The 19,291-nt window shown below is 43.1% G+C and overlaps 1 long non-coding RNA gene across 4 annotated transcripts; it reads right to left on the reverse strand.

Annotated features, from left to right (window-relative positions):
• Window positions 1-6,012: 6,012 nt before the first annotated feature.
• Window positions 6,013-19,048, reverse strand: LOC120401921. 4 transcript variants are annotated; one of them, XR_005596841.1, is made up of 5 exons: window positions 18,934-19,018; window positions 18,356-18,442; window positions 17,536-17,620; window positions 9,526-9,596; window positions 6,013-6,339 (listed from the first exon to the last, which is right to left on the reverse strand). It is a non-coding gene; the product is annotated as an uncharacterized LOC120401921 (long non-coding RNA). The 4 variants fall into 4 exon arrangements; XR_005596840.1 differs by lacking the exons at window positions 17,536-17,620; window positions 18,356-18,442 and adding an exon at window positions 13,307-13,575 and having other exon boundaries at window positions 18,934-19,048; XR_005596842.1 differs by lacking the exon at window positions 18,356-18,442 and having other exon boundaries at window positions 18,934-19,028.
• Between the last annotated feature and the right edge of the window lie 243 nt (window positions 19,049-19,291).

A 19,291-nucleotide genomic window follows, 5' to 3' on the forward strand; every position in this document is an offset into this window, starting at 1 on the left:
TTGTTGAGGCCTTTCCATTGACTTTTTCCCCACCTCATACAGCATGAAAAAAAGTTGGAGCATTATTTATTGGCAGTAGATTGTGGATGTGTACACATCCAGGCTCTCCCTCTTGTGTTATAAGTCATTTCTCCACAAAGCTGTCCAATTTCACTTGTCCTAGGATCTTTGCATTCAACAGTGCCTCTTCCGTGGTTTCAGTAGCCAGATCTTTTGTTGTGGTATTTTGTAATGAAGTGAGTCATTCTTCCCCAGATAAAATCTTGAACCTTTGAAATGTTCATAAGAGTGCATCCTCATCTTCTTTATCACATTGCTCTCTTAATTTATTCACAATGAGTCAAGAAAAGTAACAGACGTTTTGCAGCATGAGCTTTCGTGGGTGAATACCCACTTCTTCAGATGCAAGTTGCATCCTTGCATCCGAAGAAGTGGGTATTCACCAACGAAAGCTCATGCTGCAAAACGTCTGTTAGTCTATAAGGTGCCACAGGATTCTTTGTTGCTTTTACAGATCCAGACTAACACGGCTACCCCTCTGATACTGTGAATAAATTGGTAATCCTAGACAACATGAATCTAGTGTCTGCTGTGATGCGGGCTCTCAGGTTGTAAGACAAGGCCCATATGCTGAGTGAGTCTTGATTATGCCTATAATTCCACCTCCTTTCTTTCCTATGCCATTAGGCCACTATTGGCTCTGATCAGAGTCCACTTGGTTGAACTTCTGAGATAATCTCTTGACAACAAAGTTCCCTTGCTGGAACTCCTTGAGCATTTCAGCTAATCATTGATGAATTTCTGTGATACACATGACATCCCGCTTTGCATAGTTTTTATGGTCATATCTCATAAAGAGTGGCAGAATTCATTTGAAGGCGAAGAGATGCAGATTCCAATTTCCTTCTCTCTCGGAACAGTTGAACATGACCAAAGAGGCCACTATTTCCATGTACTGCCACCAACACCTGAAGTTCGCTTAACCATCACCTTTGCTGGTCACAGAAAGGTGAGATTTTGAAATCTTTGTGAAGTATGAATTGACATGAGCTCTCCATAAGAATTCAACTGATTGGCTTTGACAATATCCTCTTTGAGTTCTATTGTTCATGCATTTCTATAAAGTCCAAGCGTTGTGGAAGAAGCAGGCACCACAGTGCATGAAAAGCTTTCCATTTATAGCTTGTTATGTTGGGTTTGTTCCAAGAACACCACTTTGAATCCAGGCATCTGCTAGCCCTGAAGCCTGTATGTGCATGAAAGTTTATTGAGCTATGGAAGCCCCCTAATCATGAAGTAAATCGCTATCCACTGGTGTGTCCCATTTTAGTTCAATGAGTTTACAGTACAGAGCTTCATCAATAGTTAGAACCACATCCTGCTGCCCAAGCACTGACAACATGTTTTACATCTCTATACAACAGTACTGAGAGCATCTAGCTCATGGATGGGGGCCTGAATGATTGGCAAGTATCCAACTGTAGTTATTTCTGGTTTTGTTGTCATGTGCAATTGGTTGAAATGTGTTCATCTACACTAGGTTCCCATTTTGACATTTAATGATAAAGGCCATACCGCTCCTGCCTGTGCTGCAGCTTGGCAGTCTTCTTCAGATTTAGAGTACCACTATTTGCAAATGCAGTCCTTGAATATTAGTCTAGCTATACCATGTCTTACATTGGCTGGTTGATTGTGTCAATTGCATCAGGAACATATGAGTTTGCTGTTGTTTGATGACTCTAGATCACTCAATATCAGACCAGGGGCAGATCATTTTTGTCAGGCAGCAACTTGGAATTGTATGGAATGTGTTTTTGCTATCCAGATAAGCATTATTTATGTCAATATTGTTGGCTGTATAGTGAACAAGCTTCCTGGGAACTAGGTTGGGAGGTATTCTCTGCATCAATAATTTGTAGGACTTCCTTTGCTAAGGTTTTATCCACCTTTAGAATTCTAACTAATGCAGTGGCCAGCCTTATGAAAATGTAGAACCAATTCTTGGGACCTAGTTGCCTGATGGGTCCACCCAAGACCAATATGCCGTGATGTCCATTACTTTCCTCCAGTCACACCATATACAATGCCTTGAACTACACTAAACACCTTGAATTTCACTGATTCTTGTTTCTTAATGTATGAATCGAGGTCCATCACAAACCTCACCACCTTTCGCTCCCAGGGCGAGGCGCACTTCAACTTGACCTTCTCTGATAGAGACATAGCAATGTGTAGATTTCAAAGAAAAACAAAAACATACCACAACCAAACACTGTCCACACAATCCTTCTCCTGGGGAGAGGATGAAAGAACAAAGCTTACATGACAGATGTTAGCTATGCTGCCTAATGCACAACTAAAAGGTGCTCAGCTACACCAATGATGAGGGCAATATAAGAATCTCTACAGAATACAAATAGAGTAATCTCAGCATAGCATCCCACTAAGGGCCTGATGCCTAAGTCTATTGCCCAACAAAGCACATTAAAACCTTCAAGCTAAATGTTAAAAAAAAAGAGATAAAGGGAAAATCTTGAACTTGAATGTCAGATGTAATTGCTAAAATAATGAGAGAGAAATGAAGAGAGTGCACCTCCTGCAGCAATGCTGCTTGGAGATGGAGCCCAAAAAAGCTCGCTGGCAAAGGAGGCTTTACATACACTTCATGTCAGCTCATCAGCCACAAACCAAACGAGCCCCCCTTTCATGTGTGCAAACTGGGGCTGCCAACATTACCCCTCCTCTGTTTTCCCATGTCTTAGCTACTGGGGAAGCAGCCTGGAGTTCCTCCTGATGAAAGATGGTGATTTTATCATCTTGTGCATACACATAGCTAGCAATGGATGAGCTCTCCTATGGTGTAGCAGAGATGGCAAGGTGAGAGGAGCTCACTCACACAGCACAGCCTGATGTTTGCCTTTCTATTGCAAATCCCGAATGAGGTTGTGCTTTGAGTTTCTAAATGTATCATTCAACTGCAGACTACTTCGTACAATATTAGTGTCATGGTTTTTATTTGAATATTTAAGGTGTTTTATTTGGTGTATATATCGTAGCAGTGTGTTTGGCGTGGGGAGCAGTAGTGGGTGGAGAGGGAAGGATGGATTTCAATTCGGCCGGGATGGAAAAAAATGTATATAGCTGCTTCAATATTTTTCACTTCACCAGTTCCAGTCAGAAAGCGGCACAGTTGCTGTGTAATCTCATCAGCTATTTGAAATCTAGTCTACTTCTGGTCAAGCATTTTGAAGGCATAATGAAAATCAGTTGATATACAGCCCTTTTGAGCAATCCTGTAGTCTTTCCGCTGTGGAGGTTAAAACATTTCCTAATGACATACTTTTTTGTGAGACTGCACAAGTAGAGCTACAAATGTTTTTAAATATAACTTGTTTCTCGGTGCTGTGGTCTTTCATGCCAAGCTTTAAAAGCTTTTTACTGTTCTTATTATTAGCCTCCAGTATCACAGAGAGACCCCAACCAGCATCAGGATACCATTGTGCTTGGTGCTGTACATACACTTAGTAAGCTGGTTCCTTCTCTGAAGAGCTCAAAATCTAAATAGAAAGGGAGTATTATTATCCTTATTTAATAGATGGAGAACTGAGGCACACACTGATTCAGCATTTTGCCAAAAGTCAGACAGGTACTGTGTGGCAGAGAGGAAATCAAAAACTCAGATTTCCTGAACCACAAGTCCATCCTTTCTCTCTCTACTTAGTACTACAAAGGCAGGCTGAGGAAGAAGCCATAAATGGTGATTTCCACCCACACTGTAGATTTTAGGACCCCAAGTCAAACAGTGACTTTTGAAACATTCATTATTAATGAACAGGTGTCAGCATCCCTGGCAGCTGGCTGAGGCAGGCACAGATACAGGGGTGAGCTAGTGTGGAAACAGGCACAGGCACACAAGCAGGCTGTCAAAACTACAAGGAAATGGGAGTGTTTCCAGCCAGGTTGTAACACAGAACAGACTGGAGAGATTGCTTCCCTTAGGAGCCTCTATACCTGCCTTGGGATCACCAGGCTGGGTCCTCACCTGTGGATTGGACATAAGAACAACCAAACTGGGTCAGACCAATGGTCCATCTAGCTCAGTATCCTGTCTGCCAGCAGTGCTCACTGCCAGGTGCTTCGAAAGGAATGAATAGAACAGGCAATCATTGAGTGATCCATTTCCTGTCCTCCACTCCCAATGTCTTGGCTGAATCCTGGTTGAATGTTATGGGCCTATCACAAGATGTGCAGGAAATTGACTCTGATGACTCATCATTACACTCTCCTGCTCAGGGATGACTCTTCAGGCTTAAGCAGGCTTGGGTTCACAGGTAATTCATTACAATGCAGGGAAAATTTAAACTTTCGAGCCAGTGAGGAGGCCTGTCCATGGTTCTAGGGACAGTATGACATCATCCCCCTCTGAGGAGCGAGAGTTTGAGTCCTAAACTCATCCTTCATTCTCTGGAGCCTTTGTGCTAAGCAGATACAGAATGATCAGGCTGTTAGATAAGGTAGGGACTGAGAGTTTTAATGTTGCTAATGTTGCTAATGTCCCGAACCTGCTGCATTGCATAGATTGGCATGGAAGGAGGATGTAACTGGGCTTCCTAGGTTGTGGGGAGGATTGCTGTGAGAGGTGGGGAATAAGAGGAAGTTGGAGAGGGAATTAAAAGATGAAATCGAGATTGTATTTCCAGAATTTCTATTTTAGTGATGAGTGACCTCTAAATTGCATATGTGTAAGTGCCAAATACTATTTATTGTTCATACTCTTCCAAAGAATAGGATTTCATCTCAGATCAGTGCCCCGGCATAGTATTTATCAAATCAAACCTCATGCTCGTAGAGATGTATCTTGCTGATATCTGTGATGTATTTGTTGGTAATGCAGACTCATCTGCCATCAAAAGTTCTAAGTGGAAAGACAAGCCAAAGTGCTATAGGCATATACTATACAGAATGCAACTGCTTCATTCAGAGAACTGTGGTGAAAAAACCCCCCTCTCCATTTTAATATGGTAGTTTGTCCTGGGATTTCTGGGGTTGGTTGCTGTTAGTGCTGTAGTTGCTGTTAAGTTTCTGCTTCTACAGGGATGGATGGTTTGACAAATGGATGGTCATGTGACTAAGTCACAGGCCTGGGTGTTGGGAAACCTAATTCTACCAAGCAATTTCTGTGTGACCTTGGCCAAATAACATGATCTCTCTTTGCCACTCATCTTCAAAATAGGAATAATAATTACCTCAGAGAAATATTGGGACTTAGAGTTTGTAAAGTGCTTTGAGAGCTTCAGAAGTTGTATAGAGCAGAGTTATGTGATGGTTTCCTTAACTTTTGGACTGCACTTTTTTCTTTCCTGCTGCCCCAAAGAATGGAGATAATCTTACACAGCCCCAGCAGGCTTTTGCACAAGGACAAATGTCTTCAATTTTTTTTTTGTCAGTAATGCCAAAGCAGGATTATCATATTGAGAACTTCTCTTGTTTTTCTGAGGATGATTGGCTCCAAAGGAGACAGGAGCTCAACTTTGTTTTGGTCTACCTGCCATTTGCACAGCAGTAAATGCTCAATATCTCCTTTCTGGTAAGTAAAGAAACAAGGTTATATTATTATAGCATTAAAGCAATAAGTATGTCAGTCCTAGCCCACAATGTCATGTCCTTGTTTTATTCCTACAAGCTTTAAGTTAAAATACAGGCAGGCAGGCTCTGGTATCCAGATTAGTGATGTTCCCCTTTTCTCAGGCATTTCCTGGGATCAGAAGGGGAGAGCTTAATCGCAGAGTGAAGATAGAAGTAGGCCCTGACTGTTCACCAGGGCAGTCAGTGGTGTGACACTGAGGCCATGTTATAGATGCCAATTAAGAAGCCATGGGGTGTTCTAACTATGGGGCTTTCAGAGTAGAACTAGGTCAGCTGTAGCTTTGCAATAATATGCCTCATTTTTTATTAGCTACTGAAATTCAGAGGTACAGGGACATATTTTTGTATTTTATTTTTTCCCCTAAATACATTCTATTCATATTTCAAAGCCTTGTCCTTTTTGCAAAAGCATGTCAGCAGCAGATACTTTAAAATCTGTCAGTGGAATTCTTAGTCTCCTGGAAGATTTATCACTGTAACAGCAAAAAACCAACAACCCTATAGAAATGCTGAGGATTCTCTACTCACCCCAACCCCTCACTCCCTCAGCTGGAGAAAGAAAGAAAACATAGGCACGTTGAGGGCAATGGTAAGGCTAAAATGAGAATGCTTGTTCACAGTTCTTCTTAGCTCAGATGTTTCCTTAAGGTGATCCTCGTTCCTGTTACTCCAGCTGTTTGCAATTAGTTTTTTCTGAATTAAGTGAAAAATTAGAGTTGAGTCAGGTGGAAAAGCACCTTGACAGTTAGTAAACTGGCTACGCAAAGGATGATGGAGGGGAGAAGGTTCTCTTTCTTTATAGCATGACACATGGGCAAGCAGTAAGGTGCAGAATTGTGGCTTATGGTATTCTCCATGTGGTGACTTTTATTTCAAGCCGCCACACTTGCACAGAGGCAAGCTCTTATCAGTGGGGCCCAGCAGTGAAACAGGTATGAAACGTCCTGAAGGCTGTGGGCTGCTACTCTGAAACGCAGCCTGCTTTGCTATGTGACCCTCTGAGAACTTACATATGCACTCCCATCCTCCATTGTCTTGTGATGTTTTGCCTCTAGCTCTAAATAATTCATATCTAAAATCAAACGGTTTCATTGTTATATTATGTCATGGTGGTGGTGGTAGGGAGTGTGGGGTGGTTGACAGTTCCTACTAAAGCACCATATTGTTACCAAAGAAATGAATTTTTACCAATTTATCTTCCCTTCTCACCCCCTTGGTATTTAAAGAACGGGAGTGGGGGGCAGGAGGAAGGAAGGATGGATTTCTTTAGAAATTAGAGAGAAAGAAAAGTACCATCAACCACAGAGTAACAGCATACACAACAGCATCACGCAATAACTCACACAAAACTCCTGCTGAAATATTCACTAAGAGGAGGAAGAAAAAATAAATAAAACCAGAGAGAGAATATCCTGGGAGGTATTAAAGAAGCAGAAAAAGATGTGTGAAAGGAATTCAGGAAATGTGCACGGGCATGCACCAAACATATGGAAGACTGTATTGGAAGGAAGTGAGAAAAGAAATGGAAATAAGTGCAATAGCTTTTGAGTAAGAAGGTGATATGAATCCTTTTGCTATCTAATATGTTAGCTAGGGTTGCCAGGTGTCCAGTTTTTTACTGGAACACCCGGTCGAAAAGGGACCCTGGCGGTTCTGATCAGCACCGCTACTGGGCCATTAAAAGTCTGGTTGGTGGTGCTGCAGGGCTCAGGCAGGCTAGTCCCTACCTGTCCTGGCACTGTGCTGCGCTCCAGAAGCTGTCAGCAGGTCCGGCTCCTAGGCAGGCGGGGAGGAGGGGCACGAGGCTCCGTGTGTTGCCCCCAGCCCGAGCACTGACTCTGCACTCCCATTGGCCAGGAATCGTGGCTAATGGGAACTGGCGGGGGTAGCAGTGCCTGCGGGCGAGAGCAGCGCACGGAGCCTCCAGGCTCCCTGCCTGGGAGCAGGACCTGCGGTTGGCCACTGCCAGGGCGCAGCCCAGATCCAAGACAGGCAGGGAGCCTGCCTTAGCCCCACTGTGCCGCTGACCCGGAGCCACCTGAGGTAAGCCCGTGCTTCAATCCTGAGCCCCAACCCCCTGCCCCATCCCTGAGACTCCCCAACATAGAGCCCCTCCTGCACCCCAAACCCCTCACCCCATCCCCACCCCAGAGCCCTCACCCCATCCTGCACCTCAACTACCTGCCTCAGCCCAGAGCCCCCTCCCACACCCTCATTTCTGGCACCACCCCAGAGCCTGCACCCCCAGTTAGACCCCTCACCCACTCCCATACCCTAACCCCCTGCCCCAGCCCAGTGAAAGTGAGTGAGAGTGGGGGAGAGTGAGCCACTGAGGGAGGGGGAATGTAGTGAGTGGGGGCGAGGCCTAGGAGAAGGGTCAGGGTGGGGGCAGAGCCTCAGGGAAGGGGCGGGGTTATGGTGTTCGGTTTTGTGTGATTAGAAAGTTGGCAACGCTAGTGTTAGCCTGCCTGGGTTCTCTTTAAAGCAGCTGATAAAACTTAACAGAGTACTAGTTCCTGGAGTCTAGGAGTCATGGAGAGACCTACTAATGATGAATGGTAATGAATACTGAATTCTGATTTTTAAGTACTGTTTGGGAATTGGAGTCCTTAGGGGCTTTCAGTGATACGCCTGCCTCATGTATAAGTCTCTTGTGCTATATGTGCTATAGTACATTTGCATTATACAGACAGAGGAAACCATTTGAGCCTGTTTTGAAATGCAACATTACTAGGGGATTTTCAGTTTGGAGTTAATGAATGAGAATTTACTCCAGTAATGTATCATTGTGTTCATGCTAAGAGAGAAGTTTCTGTGGAAAATTATAACGCTCAGCTTGCCAGGAAAAGCTATTTCCTTAATTGAGAAATTTCATTTGAAAGGAAGCTTCATGCCAGGTCACCAAGGCAGATTGTATGCATAGCACGTATGGAAGCAATTTATACTTTCATCTTTGACCTTGATTGGGGTCTATCCCCTGGAAATTTTCAGTTTAAATTCTAGCTTGGACAGCATACGGGCTCCCTGCCGTGTGGCATTTACACTCTTGCTTAACTCCTTATCCTTGAGGCTGGCAGGTTTGGTAGCTCTACTTCTGGAAACAGACAAGTCACTGAGAAAAATCTGACTCTTGGCCCAGAAGCAGAGTCCAAGCAAGACTCTGCAGAGAGTAATATCACAGTGTCTTCTGCTGATCTAATTTACAGGTCATTAAGCCCTACATTATCTACTGTTCTTGCATATTTTTACTGGGAGGGGGTTCATTAATTATCCCATTGCTCCCAGGTGTCTAAATGACCATGTGTAGCATAAGTGTACTCCAAGTGTTCCGACAGCATCCTTTTCTGAGAAAATATGTAAGGGTGTCAATTCTGCAGTCAGATTCTGTGCTGACCATAGAGGCAAAACTCCCATTAACTTCAGTGGGAGTTTTCCCTGTGCAGGACTGCAGGGTCAAACCCGTATAGAATGATATACCAGTGACACAATAAGTTACAAGTGTAAAAGTTCAGGGCAACGGCACATGTAACCCCTTCAATACTCCAGCAAGGGCTGCCAGTCCAGGGTCCCAGCTCCTTAGCCATGATTTATCTTGGGTGGAGACACACTTCTCTCCCTCCTGACTTGGGTATTTCCTGGAGTCACAGCTCCCTGCGTACACTGTGAATTCCCCTGCGAACACTGTGAATTCCCCAGCAAAGTCAGACTGCCTATGCAGGCCTGCTTTACTTTTCCGCTCAGAGATGGTAAATGGTGTAATTGCCAGAATTAAATTACCCACCAGTTCTTTTTATGCACCCCATTTATTCTAAAGGTAAAAGCACAACAGAGGAAACATTAAAACAATAAAAGAATTTACACACATGCTAATAAGCTTACCAGAGATCACTCCAACTCCAGCAAGAGCTCTATCTGGTGAACAGTCCTTCAAACTCCACTTGGGCATTTTCCTGTGGTCACAAGTTCATAACAGCTGTTAACACAGAACAAGCACCCAGACTGGGTCAAGTCCTTCCAGCACTTCCCAGGAAGGTTTTGGGCTCCCCTTACCAAGAAGGTCCTGTCCTTTTGTTGCATCAGAAAGAAGGCCCAGAATCAGGTTTAACTCCGGCTATTTAATCAGAAGTTCTTTCTCTGATCATTGGTCTCTGAATAATCCAGTTTGAACCAGTATATGTGAGGCTCTGGAGGTGTTACAACTTGACTTAATTTTCCTAATCACCCCCACACTGTTCTTAGTTCCTGGATGGCTGTGGTCTCCCTACCCCATGGAATTACATACATTCCCTGGCCCACAATGATACAAAAACTTAATTCAATAATCAACTCAATTCAATAAAGTTTCTCCAGAATATTACAGGAAATTACCATATCTGTTACAACAAGTGGCCACAAAGCCACACAGTAAAGCTATAGATATGCACTGAGGTATAGGCAGGTGTCACATTTTGGGATGCAATCCAGACCAATAAGGGGTTGTGTCACTATCCTAGGTGTATCTCTGTATCCTAGGTGCCTTAAATGTTCTGCTGCTGTGGCTCACATCCCGGACATGGACATCCAGGAGACAAGCATGTGGTATCTTGAGTGTCTGTGTGCTATGTGGTCTTGGTTCAGTGCTTCTGACCCCAGCAGCCTGCCACAGCACAGCAGCCCCACCAGCTTTAGTTACACCTGGCAAGATGACCCCAACATGCTTTCAGTCCCAAATTTTCCCCAAAGCATCCGCCCTGAAGTGTCCAGCCCTCTACTGGACCACTCAGCTGTAATAAGGTTTGTTTGCTCCTTTAAAGAGACAATATCCAGCAGCTTGCCACTTTAACTGGAGTTAACAATAACTTCAATTTAGATTAAAATAAAACAAGTTTATTAACAACAAGACATATGCTAAGTGAAACCAAGTAAAATAAATGAAGGCACAGATGATTACAATCACATAATCTCAAAGTCATTTGCACAAATTCATGAGTTATGCCTCAAAACACCCCTGAATAGAGCTGGGCGGAGAAAGGTAATTACATTGAATGGAGGATTTAATTATTCTGAAAATAAGTTTAATTCAAAATTGGAATAAAACCCAAAATGTTGAAATTCTTTGCAGAAGAGAAAGGAGCCCTGGCTCTAGGGCAGTTTGTCTGGTGGGATGCCCCAGAGGGTACCCTGGGCACCCTGAGGGACCCATCTCTGGGGCAGTCTGCATGGCAAACTGTCCCATTTCCATGGACCCTGGAAACCCTCGGGTTCCCAGCCCCAGGGCAGTCTACCTGGAGCCAGCAAGGTTGGACACTCTGGAAGTCCAAGCTGCTGAGGAGCTGAGTTATGGGACCCCATGTTCCTGAGGTGACAGAAACCTAAAAGCCCAGGCTGCTGAGGAGCTGCAAGTCTGTGATCCGGCACTCCTGCAAACTCTTCCAAGCAGGCTGCTAAGGAATCATAGAATAGAATCATAGAATCTCAGGGTTGGAAGGGACCTCAGGAGGTCATCTAGTCCAACCCCCTGCTCAAAGCAGGACCAAATCCAACTAAATCATCCCAGCCAGGGATTTGTCAAGCCTGACCTTAAAAACCTCTAAGGAAGGAGATTCCACCACCTCCCTAGGTAACCCATTCCATTTCTTCACCACCCTACTAGGAACTAGGATGAGTTGTCAGGAAACTAGGTTTTTCCACTCTCTGTACTCCCAGAAGTGGATAAATATTAGTATCCCTATTTCAGACATGCAGAAAGTGAGACATCAGCACAACGAGCTTAATGACTTGTCCAAGGTAATGCAGAAAGTCTGTGGCAAAGACAGGAATGGAACTCAGATATCCCGAGTCCCAGTTCTATGCCTTAACCACAGATCCCAATTTAGCAAAGTTTCTAGAAGCAGCATGTACAGGTTATATTTCAAATTACCAATGAGGATGAGAAGCCAGAAGATCAGGCCTTTGCCTCAACCAAGATTTCATAGACTCCAAGGCCAGAAGCGACAATTGTGATCATCTAGTCTGACCTATATAACATAGAACTTCCCCAAAATCATTCCTAGAGCAGATCTTTTAGAAAAAAAATCCAATCTTGATTTTAAAATGATCAGCAATGGGGAATCCATCAAAAACCTTAGTAAATTGTTCCAATGGTTAATTACCCTGACTGTAAAAAATTCATTCTTTATTTCCAGTCTGAATTTGTCTAACTTCAGCTTCTAACTATTGGATTGTTTTATACCTTTCTCTGCTATATCAAATAACCCATTATCCAATATTTATTCCCCTACATGTGGGTACATGTAGATTCTAATAAAATCACCCCTTTCTTTTTATTAAGCTAAATAGGTTGAGCTCTTTGAGTCTATCACTATAGGGCATGTTTTCTATTCCTTTAATCATTCTTGTGGCTTTTCTCTGAACCCTCTCCAACTTATTAACATCCTTCTTGAATTGAGGGCATCAGAACTGGACACAGTATTCTAGCAGAAATCAAAGTAATGCCAAGTACATAGGTAAAATGATCTCTCTACTCCTACTTCCCTTTTTATGCATCCTGGGACCATAGTAGCACTTTTGGCCACAAAGTCACATTGGGGAGCTCATGTTCAGCTGATTATTCACGATGACCAAGTCTTTTTCAGAGTCACTGCTTCCCAGGATAGAGCCCCCCGTCCTGTAAGTATCGCCTACATTATTTGTTTTCAGTTGTGTACAGCTACTTTTACAGATGCATAGACTTTAAGGCCAGAAGGAACCATCATGATCATCTAGTCTGACCTCCTGCACATTGTAGGCCACAGAGCACCACCCACTCCTGCAATAGACTCATAACCTCTGGCTGAGTTACTAAAACCCTCAGATCTTGATTTAAAGACGTCAAGTTACAGAGAATCTACCATTTACTCTAGTTTAACTCACCAAGTCACTCATGCCCTTGACTGCAAAGGAAGGCGAGAAAACACCAGGGTCTCTGCCAGCCTGTTCTGGTAGAAAATTCCTTTCCGACACCAAATATGGAGATCAATTATTGAGTATGTCTGTGAGATCCACCAGCAAGACACTTAGGAAAGAATTCTCTGTAGTAACTCAGAGCTCTCTGCATCTTGTGTCCCACCACTGGCCATTGGAGATACTTGCTAATAGCAGAGGAGAACAGGACATATTCCATTGTAGGCAACCTCATCATACCATCCCCTCCATAAACCTATCAAGCTCAGTCTTGAAACAAGTTAGTTTTTTTGCCCCCCACCTTTGAAAAGCTTTTCCAGAACTTCTCTCCTCTGATGGTTAGAAATCTTCATCTAATTTCAAGCCTAAACTTGTTGATGGTCAGTTTATATCCATTGTTCTTGTGTCCACATTGGCCCTTACCTTAAATAACTCCTCCCCCTACCTGGTTTTTGCTCTCTACAAATATATCAGAGGGATAACAATATCTATCCACTCAGCCTTCATTTTGTTCAGCTAAACAAGCTAAGCTCCTTAAGTCTCCTCTCGTAAGGCAGGTTCTCCATTCCTTGGATCATCCTAGTAGTCCTAGTAGCTCTTCTCTGCACCTGTTCCAGTTTGAATTCATCTTTCTTAAACATGAAAGACCAGAATTGCACACAGTATTCCAGATGATGTCTTACCAGTGCCTGGTATAATGGTAATAACACTTCCCTATCTCAAAAGGGAAATATCTCACCTGATGCATCCTAGGATTACCTTAGCCTTTTTCATGGCCAAACCTCACTGGTGGCTCATAGTTCTCCTGTGATTCACCAGTACAATTCTCCTGGTCTTTCTCTTCCAACTGGCAAGTCCCCAGCTTATAGGAAAAACTCTTGTTCGTCCCTAAGTGCATGGCCTTGAACTTTGCAGTATTAAATTTCATTCCATTTCTATTATTTCAGTTTTCAAGGTCATCCAAATCTTCTGGTATGATATTCCAGTCCTCTTCCACATTAGCAATACCTTAGGAAATTAATAAAAATCAGTCCCAAGACTGATCCTTGAGAAAATCTATTAGTAACCTCCCTCCAGCCTCACAATTAACCTTTCAGTATGACCCATTGTAGCCTCCCCTTTAACCAATGCCTTACCCACCTTTTAATTGTCTAATCCTCATCTCCAATTTAACTATTAATTTCCCATGTGAAACTATCAAATGCTTTACTGAAAATAAGGTGGATTAGTTCTACTGCATTTCATTTCTCTAGAAAATCAGTTATCTTCTCAAAGAAAAATAAGTTGGTCTGCATGATATACCTTTTGTAAAACCATGTTGTATTTTATTCCAATACCATTTAACTCTATGCCCTTAATTACTCTGTCTTTCAAAATTTGTTGTAAGACCTTGCATACAACTGAGGCCAAACTAACAGGCCTGTAGTTTCCTGGATCATTCCCCTCTCCCGCCCTTACTTAAATAAAGGTATTATATTTTCAGTTCTCCAGTCACAGGGCATGACCCCTGAGTTTATGGATTAATTAAAAATCCTTGCTATTGGTCTTGCAGTTCCATGTGCCAGTTCCTTTAATATTCTTGGATGGTGATTATCTGTCCCCTCTGATTTGGTTGCATTCAGTGGTTTGGATTCCACCTCAGATGTGGTAATTTCTACTTCCATATCCTTGTTCCCACCCTGCCACTACCCACAAGCTCCTCATTGCCTCAAGTTGTAATAAGGAGAAAGTATTCATTTAGATGTTGGGCCATGCCTAGATTATCTTTAATCTCCAGCCTGTCCTCAGTATTTAGCAGTCCCACTTCTTTCCTCATTTTCTTTTCATGTATATGGCTATATTGTTTTTAATTTCCTTTGCTAGGTCCAGCTCTGCTTGGCTTTTGGCACAGCTTTACCTTTGTCCTTTACTTTATACCTTTACCTTCATTTTATCCTGGCACTTCCTGAGCTCCAAGAGTTAGCTTCCCTTACTGATCCATCTCTTATTCCATTCCATTCCATTCCTTTCTCTTAATAACCTGTTTGAGATGCATGTTCATCCAGTTTGGTTTGCATCCCTTCCCATGAGGTTTTTTTTGGTGGTGGGGGGGACTTGCTTGGGATGCAGGTTTGAAACAATTCTTGCAACTTTGACTTAAAATGATTCCAAGCCTCCTCCATGTTCAGATCCTTGAGCTCTTCAGTCCAGTATTAAGCCATATTAAATTGGGCTTAGGCCCAATTTACCAAGCAATCCAGATTGCTCTGAATCAGTGACCTGTCCTTTTCATACTTATCACTCCAATTTTTTGGTCATCTGAAAAAATCATCACTGACAAAGTTATGTTTCCTTCCTGGTCATTGATAAAAATGTTAAATAACGTAGGGACAAGAACTGATCCCTGCAGGACCCCACTTGATAACAATTTCCCATTTACAATTCCATTTTGAGACCTGTTACCAGTTTTTAATCCATTTACTGTGTGTCATGTTAATTTTATATTGTTCTAGGGTTTTTTTAATTGAAACGTGATGCAGTACCAGTATATTATGTCAACACTATTACCTTTATCAACCAAACTTATAATCGCATCAAAAAAAGATATCAAGCTAGTTTGATAGAAGCAATTTTCCATAAACCCATGTTGATTTGCATTAACTACATTACCCACCATTAGTTTTTTATTAAGCAAATCCCTTGTCAGCTGAATCATTACCTTGCCTGGGATCAATCTCCTGGGCAGGTTCATTTCACAGTCTTGGAACAGACCCCGGGAAAGCTGTCTCCTGCACAGACAAGCTTTACGCTTATGATAGAAAGATGATAAACCCAGTTCTCTCCACTTGGATGGGAGGGTTTACTGATCTCCTTGGAATGAATCCCTAATGAATCCACTATATGTGCAGTTCAGAAAGCCCATGCTGTCCCCAGTTCCCATGGATATCATTGTTTCAATAAGAGTTACAAGAGCAGAAAGAATTGTCCTCATCCCATCTCACACTTCAGTCTCTCTCTCTCTCACGTACACACACACACACACACACCCCTACCTCTAGGTATTTTGCCGCCCTAAGCATGGCAGGCAGGCTGCCTTCAGCGGCTTGCCTGAGGGAGGTCCCTGTCCTGCGGATTCGGCGGCGCGCCTGCGGGAGGTCCGCTGAAGCCATGGGACCAGCGAACCCTCCGCAGGTGTGCCACCGAAGGCAGCCTGCCTGCCGCCCTGCAGAGCGCCCCCCCGTGGCTTGCTGTCCCAGGCACACGCTTGGCGTGCTGGTGCCTGGAGCCGCCCCTGCATGCACACACACACACACACACACCCTTTTCACTTGCATAGTTGACATACCACCCCACCTCATCCTAACTGCCCCAGCTAACAAATGCACAGTTGTTAATACTGCAACTACCTAGAGCATGTGTGTGCAGTAAATTAATAGCCAATGGTGTAGAATTCTCTGTTTTCTCATCAGAGGTTTAGGCTAGTGACAGAAAGTTCACTTCCATATCTCTCCCCCTTCACTGCTACAGAGCAGAAGAGGAGACCAAGTTCAACTTGCAGCAACTTCAACACAACTATGCTGAAAAAAAAGGAGACAAAGAAGTTACTACACCACCTAAAGAGTATGTTGATGTTAGATTTTCCTGGTAAGTGAATAGTGAGTTCAGTTTCCAAAAAAACTGAAGCTGGCTGGGACAGATACAGAAACAAGCCCAGCAAGTACTGCAGCACTGGGGTAGGGAAAGGGGAAAGCTAGAACCCAGACAGAACTATTCTTCTCTGAAGCACCCTCTGAGCCTAGAACTGTCCAGTAGCGGTGGTTCTACTCTACCCCACTCTCCTCATTGGTTGGGAAAACTTTTTAACAACAAAAAATTTTCTTTGGAAAATGCAGATTCATTAAAACAGAAGCTTTTCACAAAAACATTGGCTTCAACATAACTTTCATTGGGAAGGTTTCTTGGGTCCAGGCTGGGATTTCTGGGAGAGAAGGAAGGGAAGGGAGAGACAGACACACACATACATCTCAGACTAGCCAGTTAGGGTGTTCAGATGGGATATAGGAAACCCACGTTCAAGTCTCTACTTTGCCTCTTTTCACAGGCAGCACAAATTTTGTTTAGAAGCCCTGACATTTTTAGCAAGTTTTGCAGCAGGGACCCTGGGAGACTGATGCTATCAAAGTGTTTTGTACAGTTTTCCCTGTGGACATTCTCTCCCCCTTCCTGTCTCCCCTCCTGCCATCTGTTCACCTGAGCTTCACTGCATGTGCTAGCCATGCTCCCCTCTTCAACTCTGCCCCATACCTCATCCTTCTCCCTTCTTTTGTTTTTCCACTTTGTTGATCCCTTTCTGGAAAAAAAAGTGGGGGGGGAGGGAGGTCGAGGAGAGATGTTGCTAAGTCATGGCACTGACCATGCCATTTGCTACCATCATGTTCCTTACCCTGCTTGGGTGTTCTAGCCCTTCCCACCCAGTGCTTGTCTTGTCTTTTTAGATTGTAAGCTCTTAAAGGCAGGGACTGTCCATTACTCTGTGTTTGTACTGTGCTTGGTACAATTAGCCCCTCTTTTCTGGTAAGTCCCTAGGTACTTACCAAATAAGTGATGATAATGACTAAAAGCTCTTCAGAATCCACCATCTCAGAAGCTATAGATAGCTAGAGAGCTATATAGCTATATATAAACATTTGGAAATCAAATGCAGTGCTTTCCCTGAATGCACCAGAGCAGAATCCCCATCTACCTGTCAGCACTGGGCTGATAAGAGTCTCCAGCTTGCACAGCAGCCGGGTTGTATTTGTTTTAAAAGAACATCCATATCTCTCCCCTTCCCCTCGCCTGCCCCATTCAACTACAATTACACTGCACATCTCTATAATAGATGTTAGCCCATAAAAGGCTACAGTCTGGCCCAACGTGCCTGAAAACATGTTACACAGTGAAAAAGGAAAGCCCTGGGAATAAATGTCCACTTTTTGTTGCAAATACCTGTGGAAAAATTTCAATCCCATCCATCCTGCTTTGGCCGAGCATTTCCTAGCTTCGTTATCGGTTTTGTGATCCCCACCAAGACCTCCAATGAAATAAATTGCATTTTATTAGTCTGTATTATATTAGCAAATTTTGTTTATGGCTATAGAAGCACCTTGCTTTTGTAGATATATAGTTTGCAGGGATTTAGCTACACTAACAGCCTGGGGTTCGATTAATAATACAAAAAAACCCTCTCTCAGCCACATAGAAATGTACCCCATAAATAAACATTATCATTTTCATTAAAAGTCTGATTAAATATTGTCTAAAGGGAAGATACACCAGTGGCAGAGATGAAAACAAGACATCAGAAATTCTATTTGAATACAGGTGGCAGAATTGTTTACAGCCACCGGGTCACATTACTGCCAAGTTTTTTAAATTCACACTGAGGGAATATCTCCTTCCAGCTTTGACTGAAGAAAAGAAAATCACACTGGTGGAAATATGTTCTCATAAATGGCTACAGGGTCTGTAGTTATTTAGTCTTTCCACCTACTACATAAATGCAATGCAAATAGAGAAAGATACACTAGTAATCCCAAAAGATCCAAACGTCTATTTATTCCATCTTTGTCTGAATAAACACACCTGTGGTTTTTTCTTAAAAGTGTGAACATGGTGGCAGAGAAATAAAGTCCCCAATGAAACTTTTTACATTTCAATGAAACCCCATTCCTGTATAAGCCATCTCACTACTCATTTCTTTCCCTCCCCATCCAGTTTTTCCACTCCAGTCCTCTACCACAATATCATCTACCACAGAAGAACAAACCTTCTTCTTTGATTCCATTTCTCATCACTGACGTGCTGCCAGCATTTTTATAAAAAAATTCCCTTTAGCCTTTGAGGGATGTGTGTTCTGCAGAAAAAAGGGTGAGAGGGCTGAAGAATCTATGCATTACTGTCTGCATTTAAATACAAACGCTTTTTCATAAAAAAGGAGAGAGGAACACCACTTGGCAAACCAGATTATATTAAGTCCACATGATCAAATATACTGAGCATGTGAGTGCAATGCCTGTCAACCAGGGACTGAATTAGGATCTCCAGAACTTAGTGCATGAGCCTAAAGGACTATATCTCCTAGCTGGCACCATTGCTCTAGCACAGAGAGGTGTGTGTAGCACACATTGAATACTAGGTAATGTTAGTAGAGCCGTGTTCAGCCAGTACAATCTGAAGTGAAAACTGTGTATGGAGGTTGGGGGTTGGGAGTGAAGTGAAGGTCTTTCCCTCCACTGGGAAATATTTTGTTGAAAAATATATACTTGGAATTAGCAGATGGAACCAGAGGCAAAAAAAAATTGCCCTTCTCAACTATTTTTATGATCCCTTGGGAATATGTCATACCTTGACAGGCTGCGATAGCTGTAGCCGGAGAGGGAGTTAGTTCCGTCAGAGGCAGGGAAGCCCTCCTTTCAGTTAGAGGGCAGAATTTTTACAAGAGCTCCCAAGAGAAAAGCTGTGGAGTGAAGTCATAGGTAAGGGTTTCTGGAGGAGAAGATAAAGGCAAGCATCACAGGGGAAGGAAACAAATTGGTAAGGGGCCAGTTGTTAGGAGAGAAATCATGGGAAATGTAGGGCAGCTGTGTTCAAGCCTGTAGCTATTTGAAGAGGGAGTGGTGGGGAGAAAGGAATAGCAAAAAGATATCCACATTTTCAGAAGAGGAGGTGGACTTTTACAAATTAATGTAAAAGTTGCAGCACC

Source organism: Mauremys reevesii, linkage group 3, assembly GCF_016161935.1.
Source record: "Mauremys reevesii isolate NIE-2019 linkage group 3, ASM1616193v1, whole genome shotgun sequence".
Taxonomy (NCBI): Eukaryota; Metazoa; Chordata; order Testudines; family Geoemydidae; genus Mauremys; species Mauremys reevesii.